This window comes from Dendrobates tinctorius, unplaced genomic scaffold, assembly GCF_039654945.1.
Source record: "Dendrobates tinctorius isolate UK_male_01 unplaced genomic scaffold, ASM3965494v1 ptg000054l, whole genome shotgun sequence".
Taxonomy (NCBI): Eukaryota; Metazoa; Chordata; class Amphibia; order Anura; family Dendrobatidae; genus Dendrobates; species Dendrobates tinctorius.
The window spans coordinates 2,737,501-2,753,746 of NW_027361722.1; positions in this window are offsets into that span (position 1 = coordinate 2,737,501).

Below are 16,246 nucleotides of genomic sequence, written 5' to 3' on the forward strand. Positions count from 1 at the left end.
CCATACAATATAATGTAATCCCCCATAGAATATAATGAAGCCCCCCGCTTATAGTATAATGCAGCCACCCCTTAGAGCATAATGCAGCTACCCCACAGAATATAATGTAACCCCCTCATAGAATATAATGCAGCACCTCCATAGAATATATGGCAGCCCCCTCAGAGTGTAATGCAGCCCCCATAGAATATAATGCAGCCCCTTATATAGTATAATTTAGCCCCTCCATAGAATACAATGTAGCCCTCATCATATAGTATAATGCAACCCCAATAGAATATAATGTAGCCCGCTCATAAAGTATAATGAAGCCCCTATACTATATAATCTAGCCCCCCACAGAATGTAATGCAGCCCCCCATAGAATACAATGCAGCCGCCTCATATAGTATAATGTAGCCCCCTCAGAGTATGACGCAATGACCCCCATAGAATATAATAAATATAATACAGCCCCCATAGAATATAATGTAGCCCCGAATAGAAAATAATACAGCCCACCTCCCCATAGAATATAATGTAGCCCCCATATTATATAACACAGCCTCCCCCATAGAATATAATGTATAATGTACCCCCCATGGTATATAACACAGCCACATAGTATATAACACAGCACCACATGGTATATAGCACAGCACCATGGTATATAGCACAGCCCACATGGTATACAGCACAGCCCCACATGGTATACAGCACAGCCCCACATGGTATACAGCACAGCCCCACATGGTATACAGCACAGCCCCACATGGTATACAGCACAGCCCCACATGGTATACAGCACAGCCCCACATGGTATACAGCACAGCCCCACATGGTATACAGCACAGCCCCACATGGTATACAGCACAGCCCCACATGGTATACAGCACAGCCCAACATGGTATATGGCACAGTACCACATGATATATAGCCCATCACCACATAGTATATAGGCCAGGCCACATATGGTATATAGCCCAGCACCACATAGTATATAGCCCATTACCGCATAGTATATAGGCCAGGCCACACATGGTATACAGCCCAGCACCACATAGTATATAGGCCAGGCCACACATGGTATATAGCCCAGCACCACATAGTATATAGCCCAGGCCACACATGGTATATAGCCCAGCACCACATAGTATATAGCCCATCACCACACAGTATATAGCCCATCACCACATAGTATATAGGCCAGGCCACACATGTTATATAGCCCAGCACCACATAGTATATAGCCCATAACCACATAGTATATAGGCCAGGCCACAAATAGTATATAGCCCAGCACAACATAGTATATAGCCCATTACCACATAGTATATAGGCCAGGCCACACATGGTATATAGTCCAGCACCACAAAGTATATAGCCCAGCACCACATAGTATATAGGCCAGGCCACACATGGTATATAGCCCAGCACCACATTGTTGTGAGATCGTTTCTCCCTTCACCATTGAGGTCTGATGAACTCCCTCCTCTGGTGAAGGAAGGTAGTGGTGCTGATTACAAAACACCTGAGCATAATGATGATGACTGGGTGACTGGGATCGCTGACTGGATATAAGGCTGCCAACGCCCTTCTGCCTTGCAGGTGATTCCTCTGAGGGATTCTTGGAGACCAGTCTGATTCCTGCTCCTCCAAAAGCTAAGTTTTCTGCTCTACCTTTTGCATTTATGCTTTTGTTTTGTTTTTGCCTTGTTGGTCTGGAATTCTGCCTCTCCCTGCTGGTGAGCTGAATTCCTTTTTTGCTCTGTCTTCAGATAATACCAGAATACTAATATAGTCTTTTTGAAGCCTAGCGTCTTCGGGGCTTTTTTCTTATCAGTCTGTTGGCTCTTGTTTTTGAAAGGGTTTTGGCGGATTGCAGACAGCAGCTTTCCTATCCTGTCCTGTTTTAAGTTAGCTTGGGCCCCATCATTTGCTCAGCCTATCTTTCTGTCTGTGTGAGTGTTTTTTCCATCTCGCTTCACCGTCATTATATGTTGGGGGCTGCCTATTGCTTTGGGGTCTGCTCTGGGGCAGTTTAGATTTCCCTTTTCTGTCTTTAGGCTATTTAGTCCTCCGGCTGTGATCGAGGGGTCTAGGGCACCGTAGAAACCCCCCACGGCTACTGCTAGTTGTTGTTGTTAGCTTCAGGGGTCTGCAATCCGATAGCTGCCAACTTCTCTGGGTTCTGGACTTAGCTTTTATTTCTGTTTTTTGCCTCTTACGGTGACTCATTCATAAGAGAATCACCTGCCACACCGCAGATCCTAGGGTACTTGTGACGAACAGCCCACGGCCGTTCGTCCACTTACGGGCGACGACTAACGGGGGTCCCGCTGCCACCAAAACGCGACGGACAGTGGACCCTGTGTCACCACTATGTCACGATCCCACCACTGACACCGGTGTATCAGCGGACGGAGGGACGTGACACAATGCCGGCACACGGCTATCACAGGCGCAGTGGGGCTTATCTTAGTTATCCCACCACTGGCACCATGTGACAAAAATATCCAGCAAGCTAATCTCGCTCTACAATTTGCCGCAGGGGGAGTTTAATTTGGATGCCCCACCACTGCTATCAATCTTCCAAGTACTGCGGGGATTTGTGTATATCCCACTTTCTCAGTTCCACCTTGGAACTCGCAGCTCTCCGGCGCCCCCCTTACCCTCAGGTCAGTCAGGGAACTGCACCTAGGATAATTGGTCGCCGGACGGGCTGCCTGTTGTGAACCGGCAATTAGGCTTCTGCAGTAAGGGAATTATCAATGCTGTGGCCGCAGACCCTTATTCAGCAATATAAGACCCTTCTGTACTGCCAGCAAGCCGTAATAGCCGTACACAACGCGCTGCCACCAGTCACGGTTACTTAATTCACAGTGTTAAATTAAGAGGGTCCGTGGCAAACCCCTTGAATTAGTAGCGATTATCTATCAAAGGCGTATAGTTCGAGTCTTAGAGCATAGAGACAGATCTAAATAATTATTTCATTTATTTTCCGAAAGAGGACAGTGATTACAGATAAAAGTTGCTATAAAATTGAGACATAAAATATGTACAGTACAGGTATAAAATAAAAGTGGAGAAAACAAAGAGATTACACTCACAGTTCCATATTGTTCCTTAGGCAGACCATGCGGCTAAGGTGGGTGGAGGCGGAGCTGCACTTCTCCGCTCATCTGAGTTCTTGTCAGCACGGATTCTGCAGCTGTTCTGAGCTGGTTCTGCCAGGGAATGCCTTATAGACTTTCCTATGTGACATCACAGAGAGGTGCATTCTGGGTTGATCCCACCTCTCTTATCCAAGTTATGTTTTGGCTACAAAACTTAGATTAGCTATAACTTTATGGGAGAAGCTGGTATGGACTCATCAGTGGTATCATGTTTCCCAGCGTAATGAGCCTATCAAGAAAACATCAAACATCTATGCGATATGACCATCCATCTGGGCGCAAATCCTATCTCCTGTTCTGGACAGGGTAGAACTTCGAAACATACGCGGTCTCGAAGCTGGGACCGCTCAGGTTACAAAAATATGATTTTCATATCTCTACTTGGTACGGTTTTCGCAGGGCAGGCTCTTAAAGTTTTATTTCAAACAAAGACCTTTTTCCCGCATTTTCTCTTTCAGCTGAGAGAAGCCAAATGGTGTGAGGAAGATGGTCTAGCTAATTAACATTCCTGCTCTTCCAGAGGAAGTGGCAGGGTTGATAAAACCTGGGGGGAAGGAATTCCTACTACTGACAGTTTACAATGTCCTAGGATGGAGGATTTGTTAGCACATTGCAACAGAAAACATATCTTCGGGCATTGTACATCACACCTCCCCCCTTAAGAGGGCGCTAAGGAGGCATTACCTCTCGGTAATCTGCCATGCGCACCTCAGCGGGTTCGCCCCGGCGGGACAACCCATCGGCATTGCCGTTTTCACTGCCCTTCCTGTGTTTTACAGTAAAATCGTACTGTTGAAGGGCAAGGCTCCAGCGGAGCAATCTTCCATTGGTTCCGGACACTGTGTGCAACCAGCTCAGAGGGTTGTGGTCGGTTACCACCGTGAAGGCGCGCCCATACAGGTAGGGCTGCAAACGCTGCAGTGCCCACACCATGGCCAGACACTCCTTCTCGATGGTCGAGTATGCCACTTCCCTCGGCAAAAGTTTCCGGCTCAGGTACAACACGGGGTGCTCTTGGTCCCCCGAGTCGACCTGGCTAAGCACAGCACCGAGGCCAAACTCGCTGGCGTCGGTCTGTACCAGAAACGGGCGACTGCTGTCGACTGCTCTCAACACTGGAGAGTTGCACAGGGCTGCTTTCAAAGCTTGGAAAGCAGCCTCACAGTCATCTGTCCAGTTGACTGTTTGGGGTAGCCTCTGCTTGGTGAGGTCAGTCAAGGGTTTGGCAAGGGCGCTATAGTCCTGTACGAACCGCCTATAGTACCCTGCAGTGCCCAAGAAGGACTTCACCTGTTTCTTGGTCCTGGGGATGGGCCAGGACACGATTGTGTCCACTTTTTCTGGCTCCGGGCTCATGGAACCCCCACCTACCCGGTGCCCCAGGTAGTGGACCTCGCTCATGCCTATCTGGCACTTCCCCGGCTTGATGGTCAGGCCTGCCTGGTGAAGACGCTTGAGCACCTCCTGGAGGTGCTGAAGGTGTTCCTCCCAGGTGGAACTGAAGACGGCAATATCGTCTAAGTACGCCACCGCGTACTCCTCCAGTCCCCGAAGCAGGTGGTTGACCATCCGCTGGAAAGTGGCAGGGGCATTCTTCATGCCGAAGGGCATGACCGTGGACTCGTACAGTCCAAAGGGGGTGATAAAGGCGGATTTCTCCTGCGCCTCAGGGCTCAGGGGAATCTGCCAGTATCCCCGACTCAAATCCATGATGGATATGTAGTTGGCGTTTGTCAACCGCTCGAGCAGATCCTCGATGCGCGGCATTGGGTGGGCATCAGAGGTTGTGATGGCGTTGAGCCCCCTGTAGTCCACGCAGAACCGGGTGGTTCGATCCTTTTTAGACACGAGGACTACAGGTGAAGCCCACGCACCTTTTGACCGTCGAATCACTCCCAGCCTTAACATCTCATCGACCTCTTGGCACATGACTTGTTGCACCGTTTCAGAGATCCGATAAGGTGTTCGCCGTAATGGGGCATGATTCCCGGTGTCCACCTCATGAACCGCTAACTCCGTCCTCCCAGGACGGTTGGTGAACACGGGCCGGAAGAGTTCCAGGGTGGCCATCAACTGCAACCGCTGGGACACGGTGAGCGAACCACTTATCTCCATGTCCTCAATGGACCCATCGGCCTTGGCCTGGGCCAGCATGTCCAGGAGGGGATCTTCCTCCCCATCCTCTGGCAGATTGCAGACCGGTAGGACGCAAGCTTCACGTTCGTAGTGCGCCTTCAGCATGTTGACGTGAAAGGCCTTGCGCCTACCCCGAGCATGGTCAAGCGTGACCACGTAGGTGACCGGGTTGAGCTGTTGGTGGACGACGTACGGGCCTTCCCAGGCTGCCTGAAGCTTATCCGTTGGTACAGGGACCAACACCCACACCTTTTGACCCACCTGGTAGGTCCGCTCCCGGGCGTTCTGGTCGTACCAGTGCTTCTGGTCAGCCTGAGCCTGCGTCATGTTGTCATGCACCAACTGCGTCAAGGTCTGCATCTTGTCACGGAAGCGCATGACATAATCCACGATGGACACTTCTGTGGGGTTTGGCTCATCTTCCCAGGATTCTCTTATCAACCCAAGGGGTCCCCGGACTCGCCTGCCATACAGGAGCTCGAAGGGGGAGAACCCGGTCGAGGCCTGCGGAACTTCTCTGTAAGCGAACAGCAGGTGTGGGAGGTACCGCTCCCAGTCGCGCCCTTGGGTCTCAACCAGTATGCGGAGCATCTGTTTGAGGGTACCGTTGAAGCGTTCACACAAACCATTAGTCTGTGGGTGATACGGACTCGATACCAGCTCCGTCACCTGCATTTTCTCACAGAGCGCCTCCATTAGGCGAGACATGAATTGGGGCCCTTGATCGGTAAGCATCTCCCTGGGAAATCCTACCCTTGAAAAGATGGTCACCAGTGCGTCAGCCACCTTATCTGCCCTGGTTGAAGACAGAGCTACTGCCTCTGGGTACCGGGTAGCGTAGTCTACCACGGTGAGAATGTATCGCTTTCCGGAGCTGCTGGGGACGGACAGCGGTCCTACAATGTCCACCGCGATTCTCTGGAAAGGCTCCTCTATCACCGGCAAAGGAATAAGGGGAGCCTTAAGAGCAGGCCCCGCCTTACCCACTTTTTGACAGGTGGCGCAGGAGCGGCAGTAGTGTGTTACATCTGTCCCCATCTTGGGCCAATAGAAGTGTTGAGACAGCCGTGCCTTTGTTTTGCTGATCCCCAAGTGTCCAGCGAGTGGAATCTCATGGGCAATCCGCAACAACTCGGTTCTGAACTGATAGGGGACGACCAGCTGTCTTTCCCTCAACCACTCCTTTTTAGGATCTCCGGGTACTGTCTCCCGGTACAACCTTCCTCGTTCCCAGAACACCCTCTCCTTATCAGGCTTGGAGGTGGGCGTCTCGGCGAGACCTCTCAATTTCTCCAGGCTGGCATCTGAGTGCAGAGCAGCCTGGAACTCCATGCTGGAGGCTGCCAGAAGTGACGTCAGGGTACCTCCTTTACTGGGACCCTCTGGAACCGGCTCTGGGTTCACCTCTGGTTCAGTCTCTCCTGTAGCAGCAGAGGGTCCAGAAGACAGTGCGTTACCTGCGATCTGGGCACTCTGACTGCGTGTGACAGCTGCTATGTATGCTGTCTCCCTGGGGATTTCTACAGACCCACCAGCCGGTGCTGCCCTGGGCTCTCCCTCCCCATCCACCCCCAACACTTTAGGAGCAGTGCTACTTATGGGCCAGTTACCTTCCTCGGTGGCACTGGTCAGCTGCATGGCATTACCTTCCTCATGGTCCCCATGCACCTCCCCATTCTCTTGAGCACCGTTGCTTGCTCCTGCCAGGGGTTCCTCAGCCGTCTCACTCCGCAGAGTGACGGGGCTGAGCACCTCGGTACCTGTGGACACATCTACCGTTTCAAAGAAAGGGTTAACGGGTTCAGTCGGCACAGATACATCAACATCATCATTCCTAGGAAAAGAATGGTTATCAGTTTGCTTTGGTACATTCACATCAGCATCAGCATCATACCTTGGGAACGAATGGTTGTTAGTTGCATCATTACTCATCAAGGCATTAGCAGGTAACACATTCAGTTTCCCATCATCAACATCATCAGGGTTAACGTTACCCTTATTATCAGTTTGGGGAAGGGTGTCAGGGACATAGTATGCAACCATCCTCCCCAAGTCAGTCCCCAATAAAACATCAGTGGGCAAATTTTCAGACACTCCCACCTCCCTCAACCCGCTCCCGGCACCCCAATCAAGAAAAACTCGTGCCACTGGCAAGGGACAACGGGTGCCTCCAATCCCGGTGACAGTCAAGGTTTTCCCCTCAACAAACTCTTCAGGGGCCGCCAGTCCAGGACGGATGAGGGTTCGTTCAGCCCCGGTGTCCTTGAGGCCTGTAGCAAGACGGGCCCCCACCTGAACAGGTTGAACGTTGTCGTCAGCCCTCCCAACCACACCTCCCACCAAAAGAACAGAGGCGTTGGGCCCGGGGGCCTTGGCTGGGGGGTTCTTCGGCCTATCCGGACAGGTGTAAGAGAAGTGACCAGGCCGCTTGCAGTGGTGACACAGGCGACTGTCAGTAGCCGGCCTGTTGTTGGCAACAGGGACAGGGCCTCCGGAGGGACGGCTAGCTGGGGCATTGGGGTTGGTTGCTGGCTTACCCCCCTTTCCAGCTGGTGGCGACTGGCCTCCGCGTCTCAGGCTTCCGGTTGGCCTCGTGGTTGTCGGCGATCTGCGCCGCTTTGTCCACGTTCGTTGGTTCGCGGTCCAGGATGAACTGTCGGACCTCAGCTGGGCAGAGATGCAGGAACTGGTCTTTGATCATCAGGTCCCGTAGCTGCTCAAAGGTTTCAACGGACAGTCCATGGATCCACTGGTCAAAGTGGGTCCTGAGTCCTTGCACCACATCACTGTAGCTATCATGTGGGCCACGTTGGAGGTGTCGGAACTTCTTTCGGTATACCTCAGGTGTCAGCCGGTATTTGGCGATCAGCGCCTGCTTTATGGCGTCATAGTCGTCATCGGCTTCTGGCGGAAGAGAAGCAAATGCCTCCAGGGCTTTGCCTTTTAGACCTGGGGTCAAGTACCTTGCCCATTGGTCTCTAGGCAGCTGGTACTGTCTGCAGGCTTTCTCAAAGGCTCGCAGAAATGTGTCCAAGTCCCCATCCTTTTCCATCACGGGAAAATGCTCTGGCCGGGGTTTAGGAGTCTGGACGCTGCTGGGCTCACTGCTTCGGGCTGTGGGGGCATTCCCACCCCGCTGGAGTACCTCCAGTTCATGGGCCCTCTGCGCCTGGCGCTCGGCTCTCTCCGCCTCAGCTTGGCGCTCACGTTCGGCTTGGGCCTCCTGCCGATATTGCTGGATCAGCCTCACCCGCCCATCCCTGTCTTCGGCGGGGAGTGCGTCCAAGGCCATTTGCAGATAGGGGTCCACCCCGTTCTGGTTGAATGTGGGGCCAGCGCTCAGGAGTGGAGCCTCTGCTGCAGCCCCATGGCAACTTGGGCCAACTTCTGCGCTCGCTGGATTCTGGTCGTTGTCCAGCTGCACTAGAGCCGCGATCATTTGATCTTTGGTTCCGCCTGCGGCGTCTATGCCTCGGTACGTGCATAACCCAGCAAGGGTATCCTTTTTCTGCTTCTGATACCACTCCACTGTCATCGCCGCCATGGTTGCCAAATAAAAGATAGAAAAAGAAAAACGAAGAAACGGGAGGGGGATACTTGCAAGTACACACTAATGTCTCAGGACTAGTAACCACTGAGTCTGTTCTCCAAAACCTATGATGCAGGATTCCCGCAGGAACCGTGCAGGTCTTTAGTGAGAGGAATGATTGCTCAAACCAAATCACTAATGCTCTAGGATTATCCCACCGTTCTGCCACCAATATGTGACGAACAGCCCACGGCCGTTCGTCCACTTACGGGCGACGACTAACGGGGGTCCCGCTGCCACCAAAACGCGACGGACAGCGGACCCTGTGTCACCACTATGTCACGATCCCACCACTGACACCGGTGTATCAGCGGACGGAGGGACGTGACACAATGCCGGCACACGGCTATCACAGGCGCAGTGGGGCTTATCTTAGTTATCCCACCACTGGCACCATGTGACAAAAATATCCAGCAAGCTAATCTCGCTCTACAATTTGCCGCAGGGGGAGTTTAATTTGGATGCCCCACCACTGCTATCAATCTTCCAAGTACTGCGGGGATTTGTGTATATCCCACTTTCTCAGTTCCACCTTGGAACTCGCAGCTCTCCGGCGCCCCCCTTACCCTCAGGTCAGTCAGGGAACTGCACCTAGGATAATTGGTCGCCGGACGGGCTGCCTGTTGTGAACCGGCAATTAGGCTTCTGCAGTAAGGGAATTATCAATGCTGTGGCCGCAGACCCTTATTCAGCAATATAAGACCCTTCTGTACTGCCAGCAAGCCGTAATAGCCGTACACAACGCGCTGCCACCAGTCACGGTTACTTAATTCACAGTGTTAAATTAAGAGGGTCCGTGGCAAACCCCTTGAATTAGTAGCGATTATCTATCAAAGGCGTATAGTTCGAGTCTTAGAGCATAGAGACAGATCTAAATAATTATTTCATTTATTTTCCGAAAGAGGACAGTGATTACAGATAAAAGTTGCTATAAAATTGAGACATAAAATATGTACAGTACAGGTATAAAATAAAAGTGGAGAAAACAAAGAGATTACACTCACAGTTCCATATTGTTCCTTAGGCAGACCATGCGGCTAAGGTGGGTGGAGGCGGAGCTGCACTTCTCCGCTCATCTGAGTTCTTGTCAGCATGGATTCTGCAGCTGTTCTGAGCTGGTTCTGCCAGGGAATGCCTTATAGACTTTCCTATGTGACATCACAGAGAGGTGCATTCTGGGTTGATCCCACCTCTCTTATCCAAGTTATGTTTTGGCTACAAAACTTAGATTAGCTATAACTTTATGGGAGAAGCTGGTATGGACTCATCAGTGGTATCATGTTTCCCAGCGTAATGGGCCTATCAAGAAAACATCAAACATCTATGCGATATGACCATCCATCTGGGCGCAAATCCTATCTCCTGTTCTGGACAGGGTAGAACTTCGAAACATACGCGGTCTCGAAGCTGGGACCGCTCAGGTTACAAAAATATGATTTTCATATCTCTACTTGGTACGGTTTTCGCAGGGCAGGCTCTTAAAGTTTTATTTCAAACAAAGACCTTTTTCCCGCATTTTCTCTTTCAGCTGAGAGAAGCCAAATGGTGTGAGGAAGATGGTCTAGCTAATTAACATTCCTGCTCTTCCAGAGGAAGTGGCAGGGTTGATAAAACCTGGGGGGAAGGAATTCCTACTACTGACAGTTTACAATGTCCTAGGATGGAGGATTTGTTAGCACATTGCAACAGAAAACATATCTTCGGGCATTGTACATCACAGTACTCAATTGCAGGAAAGAATTGTAAAAAAAAAAAAAAAGGGTGTATTTTTTCCTCTATATCTCTGAGGCCGTAGGAGGATTTTTTTTCTCTCTCAATGGAGATAAAGCAATTGTCTGATCGTGTGGAGCAGCTCGCTGCGGAAGTGCGGGGAATTTCCGCTTACCTTACTCATTCTCATGCTGCTGAACCAAAGATCCCCACTCCGGATGTGTTTTTTGGGGATCGCTCTAAATTTTTGAATTTCAAAAATAATTGTAAATTATTTTTTGCCTTGAAGCCTAACTCATCAGGGAGCTCCGCGCAGCAGGTTAAAATTGTCATCTCTTTGCTGCGTGGCGATCCCCAGGATTGGGCGTTTTCTTTGAAACCAGATGATCCTATTCTGACTAATGTGAACGCATTTTTTCAAGCCTTAGGGTTGTTGTATGACGAACCTAATGCTATTGATCAGGCTGAAAAGACCCTGTTGGCATTGAGCCAGGGTCGAGATTCTGCAGAATTGTACTGTCAAAGATTCCGAAAGTGGGCGGTCCTTACTACCTGGAATGATAGTGCCTTGGCAGCTCTCTTTCGGAAGGGTTTGTCAGAAGCCGTAAAAGATACTATGGTGGGATTTCCTGTTCCCTCTGGTCTTGACGATTCTATGTCATTAGCCATTCAGGTGGATCGGCGTTTACGTGAACGCAGGATTGCACGGGAGGTGTTGCCACCTGTTGAACAAGTGTCTGAACCTATGCAATGTGATAGAGTTTTGTCCAAGGAGCAACGTCAGGAGTTCAGAAGGCGTAATAAACTGTGTTTCTATTGTGGAGATGCCTCGCATATTATTTCTGTCTGTCCTAAACGAGAGAAACGTTTTGCACACACGTTTTCTGTGGGTGGTGTTCAACCTAAGTTTCTTCTGGCAATTACTCTGATCTGCTCCCTGTCCACATTTTCCGCCAAGGCTTTTGTGGATTCGGGAGCAGCCCTGAATCTAATGGACTTGGATTTTGCTAAACTTTGTGGATTTCCCATGACACCTCTGCGGACGCCTATCCCTTTGAGGGGGATTGATGCTACTCCTTTGGCGAAAAATAAACCTCAGTTTTGGACCCAGGTTGTAATGCGGGTCGCCCCAGACCATCAAGAAAATTGCAGATTTTTGGTGTTACATAATTTGCATGATACCATTGTTCTGGGGTTTCCCTGGTTGCAAATTCATAATCCAGTTTTGGATTGGAAATCTGTGTCTGTGGTGAGCTGGGGTTGTCGGTGTGCCCTTAGTGAGGCTCCGGTTTTTTCCACCTCTCCTCAGTCGCATGATGTCCCTGACTATTTGGCGGACTTTTATGATGTATTTAGTGAGAATGAGTCTGCGTCCTTGCCTCCTCATAGGAGTTATGACTGTGCTATTGAGCTGAGCCCAGGGTGTAAATTTCCTAAGGGTCGGCTCTTCAATTTATCTGTACCCGAGCACGAGGCTATGCGATCCTATATTAAGGAGGCGTTGGAGAAGGGTCATATTAGACCATCCTCTTCACCCTTAGGTGCCGGTTTTTTTTTCGTAGGCAAAAAGGATGGTTCATTAAGGCCTTGTATTGATTATCGTGCCCTCAACAAAATTACTATTAAATACCAATATCCGTTACCCCTGATTTTGGATCTATTCTCCAGAGTTAAAGGTGCTTGCTGGTTTACCAAGCTTGACCTCAGGGGGGCGTATAATCTTATCCGCATTAAGCATGGGGATGAGTGGAAGACGGCGTTTAATACTCCGGAGGAACATTTTGAGTACCTGGTGATGCCTTTTGGGCTCACTAATGCCCCTTCTGTCTTCCAGTGCTTCATGAACGACATTTTCCGAGACTTTGTGGATACATTTTTGATTATCTATCTGGATGATATTTTGATCTTCTCCAAGGATTGGGATTCTCATGTGGAACATGTTCGGACTGTGTTCCGGATCTTGAGGGAGAATTCCCTGTATGTCAAAGGATCAAAATGCCTTTTTGGGGTACAGAGGATTTCATTTTTGGGATATATTTTGTCTCCGTCAACTATTGAAATGGACCCGGGCAAGGTACAGGCCATTCATGATTGGGTTCAGCCCACTTCTTTGAAGGCCCTCCAGAAGTTTTTGGGTTTTGCTAATTTTTATCGGAAATTTATAGCAAAATTTTCTAGTATTGCCAAGCCATTGACTGATCTGACTAAAAAGGGTGCTGATGTGTTGAATTGGTCTCCGGAGGCTGTTTCTTCCTTTCAGGAGCTAAAGTGAAGATTCACTTCTGCCCCGGTTTTGCGGCAACCTGATGTCTCACTCCCGTTCCAGGTAGAGGTGGACGCTTCTGAGATTGGTGCAGGAGCTGTTTTGTCCCAAAAGGATCCTGTAACATATAAAATGAATCCCTGTGCTTTCTTTTCCCGAAAGTTCTCTCCATCTGAACGTAACTATGATGTGGGGAATCGGGAACTGTTAGCCATGAAATGGGCATTTGAGGAGTGGAGACATTGGTTGGAGGGAGCTAAACACCAAGTTGTGGTCCTCACTGACCACAAGAATTTGATTTACCTGGAGTCAGCCAAACGCTTGAACCCTAGACAGGCTAGGTGGGCCTTGCTTTTTACACGTTTTGATTTTGTGGTCTCTTTTCTTCCTGGCACTAAGAATGTCAAGGCAGACGCCCTCTCTAGGAGCTTCTCTGCTGATTTGCCTATAGTGACCAAGCCTGCTACCATCTTAGGCGAAGGGGTAGTTCTTTCTGCCATCTCGCCCGATTTGAGACGTGCTCTGGAGGAGTTCCAGGAGGACAAACCTGAGCGTTGTCCCAGTGAAAAGTTGTATGTTCCTGACCAGTGGAGGAAGAGAGTGATGTCTGAAGTTCATTGCTCTGCATTGGCTGGTTATCCAGGTATTTTTGGTACTAGAGATCTGGTGGGTCGGTCTTTTTGGTGGCCCACCTTGTCTCGTGATGTCAGGAATTTTGTGCAGTCCTGTGGGACTTGCTCCAGGTCTAAACCTTGTTCTCGCTCTAGTGGGTTGTTGATGCCTTTGCCGGTCCCCAGGAGGCCATGGACCCATATTTCAATGGATTTCATCTCTGATATGCCTGTCTCCCAGAGAATGACTGTTATTTGGGTGATTTGTGATAGGTTCTCTAAGATGGTTCATCTTGTACCACTCCCTAAGTTGTCATCTTCCACGGAGTTGGTGCCCCTGTTTTTGCAACAGGTGGTTCGCTTGCACGGGATTCCTGAGAACATTGTATCTGACAGAGGAGTTCAATTTGTGTCTAGATTTTGGAGGACTTTCTGTTCCAAGCTGGGAATTCAGTTGTCCTTCTCCTCTGCTTTTCACCCTCAGACCAATGGGCAGACGGAGAGAACAAACCAGACCTTGGAGTCGTATTTGAGATGTTTTATTTCCGCTGATCAAGATGATTGGGTTTCATTTTTGCCCTTGGCCGAATTTGCTTTGAATAATAGAGCTAGTTCTGCCACTTTGATGTCACCTTTTTTTTGTAACTTTGGGTTTCATCCTCGATTTTCGTCAGGGCAGGTGGAGCCTTCTGCCTGCCCAGGTGTTGACACTGTGGTGGAGAGAATGCACCAGATCTGGGACCAAGTGGTGGATAAGTTATCGCTCTCCCAGGAAAAGGCCCAGCGGTTTTCCAACCGACATAGGACCATTGGTCCCCAGTTTAAGGTTGGTGATATGGTTTGGTTATCATCAAAAAATATTGCTATGAAGGTGGCTTCTCCTAAGTTTAAGCCTAGATTTATTGGACCTTACAAAATTTTGGAGATTATTAATCCGGTCTCTTTTCGTTTGGCTCTCCCTGTCACATTTAAAATTCATAATGTGTTTCATAAGTCCTTGTTGAAGAGGTTTGTTGAACCAGTTATTCCTGGGGTGGCACCGCCGGACCCTGTATTAGTTGAAGGTAACATGGAATATGAGGTAGAGAAGATACTGGATTCCCGTCTGGCTAGACGGAGACTCCAGTATTTGGTTAAGTGGAAGGGTTATGGTCAGGAGGATAATTCCTGGGTCTCTGCCTCTGATATCCATGCCAAAAGATTGGTGCGTGCCTTTCATCAGGCTCACCCTGATCGCCCTGGTAGTGTGGATGAGGGTTCGGTGACCCCTCCTCAAGGGGGAGGTACTGTTGTGAGTTCGTTTTCCCCTTCACCATTGAGGACTGATGAACTCCCTCCTCTGGTGAAGGAAGGTAGTGGTTCTGATTACAAAACACCTGAGTATAATGATGATGACTGGGTGACTGGGATCGCTGACTGGATATAAGGCTGCCGACGCCCTTCTGCCTTGCAGGTGATTCCTCTGAGGGATTCTTGGAGACCAGTCTGATTCCTGCTCCTCAAAAGCTAAGTTTTCTGCTCTACCTTTTGCATTTATGCTTTTATTTTGTTTTTGCCTTGTTGGTCTGGAATTCTGCCTCTCCCTGCTGGTGAGCTGAATTCCTTTTTTGCTCTGTCTTCAGATAATACCAGAATACTAATATAGTCTTTTTGAAGCCTAGCGTCTTCTGGGCTTTTTTCTTATCAGTCTGTTGGCTCTTGTTTTTGAAAGGGTTTTGGCGGATTGCAGACAGCAGCTTTCCTATCCTGTCCTGTTTTAAGTTAGCTTGGGCCCCATCATTTGCTCAGCCTATCTTTCTGTCTGTGTGAGTGTTTTTTCCATCTCGCTTCACCGTCATTATATGTTGGGGGCTGCCTATTGCTTTGGGGTCTGCTCTGGGGCAGTTTAGATTTCCCTTTTCTGTCTTTAGGCTATTTAGTCCTCCGGCTGTGATCGAGGGGTCTAGGGCACCGTAGGAACCCCCCACGGCTACTGCTAGTTGTTGTTGTTAGCTTCAGGAGTCTGCAATCCGATAGCTGCCAACTTCTCTGGGTTCTGGACTTAGCTTTTATTTCTGTTTTTTGCCTCCTACGGTGACTCATTCATAACACCACATAATATATATACCAGGCCACACATGGTATATAGCCCAACACCACATAGTATATGTCACGTGCCCCGTCCTGAGTGACACGGCCAGCAGGCCGGTAACTGATACAACAGGACGTGGCACGTGTAATTGTCCTATGTGACGCAGCACGCAGGCCGGTAACTAATACAATAAGACAAAGGGAATAGGGGAAAACCTGGGTAACAATAACAATGGTGGCCCTGTGATAGGGAATGGGGACATGGAGACCTCCTGCACTCCCCTGCGTCAGTGTCTCTACACTCCTAGCGTTCCCTAGGCCGGTTCCACACCGGGTGCCGTTCAGGATACCTTTAAACCCTAGCTCGCCCTGCACCTAAACCCTCACTAGGGAATTGGTCGGTGCGGAAACTAATCCCTCCAATGCACTAAACACACATAAGGAAAAGTGACAAAACAGGGGAACACCACTTAGCTTTGCTCTGTTGCTTACGCTCCCAGCAACAGCCCACCACCTGCATGCATCTTTTCCTCCACTGTGTCCGACATCTGGGTGCGCTGTCCAGAAATGGACCTTCTCGGCATTATAGTGCAGCCTTGGAGCAAACAGAGTCCACACCTGCGTGCAGCTGTCCAGAAAGAGTCCCGCAAATGAGTCCAGCTTTTCTGCCAAAAAGTCCAGCATGCTTGAGTCCAGCTCTCAGCAACCAAGT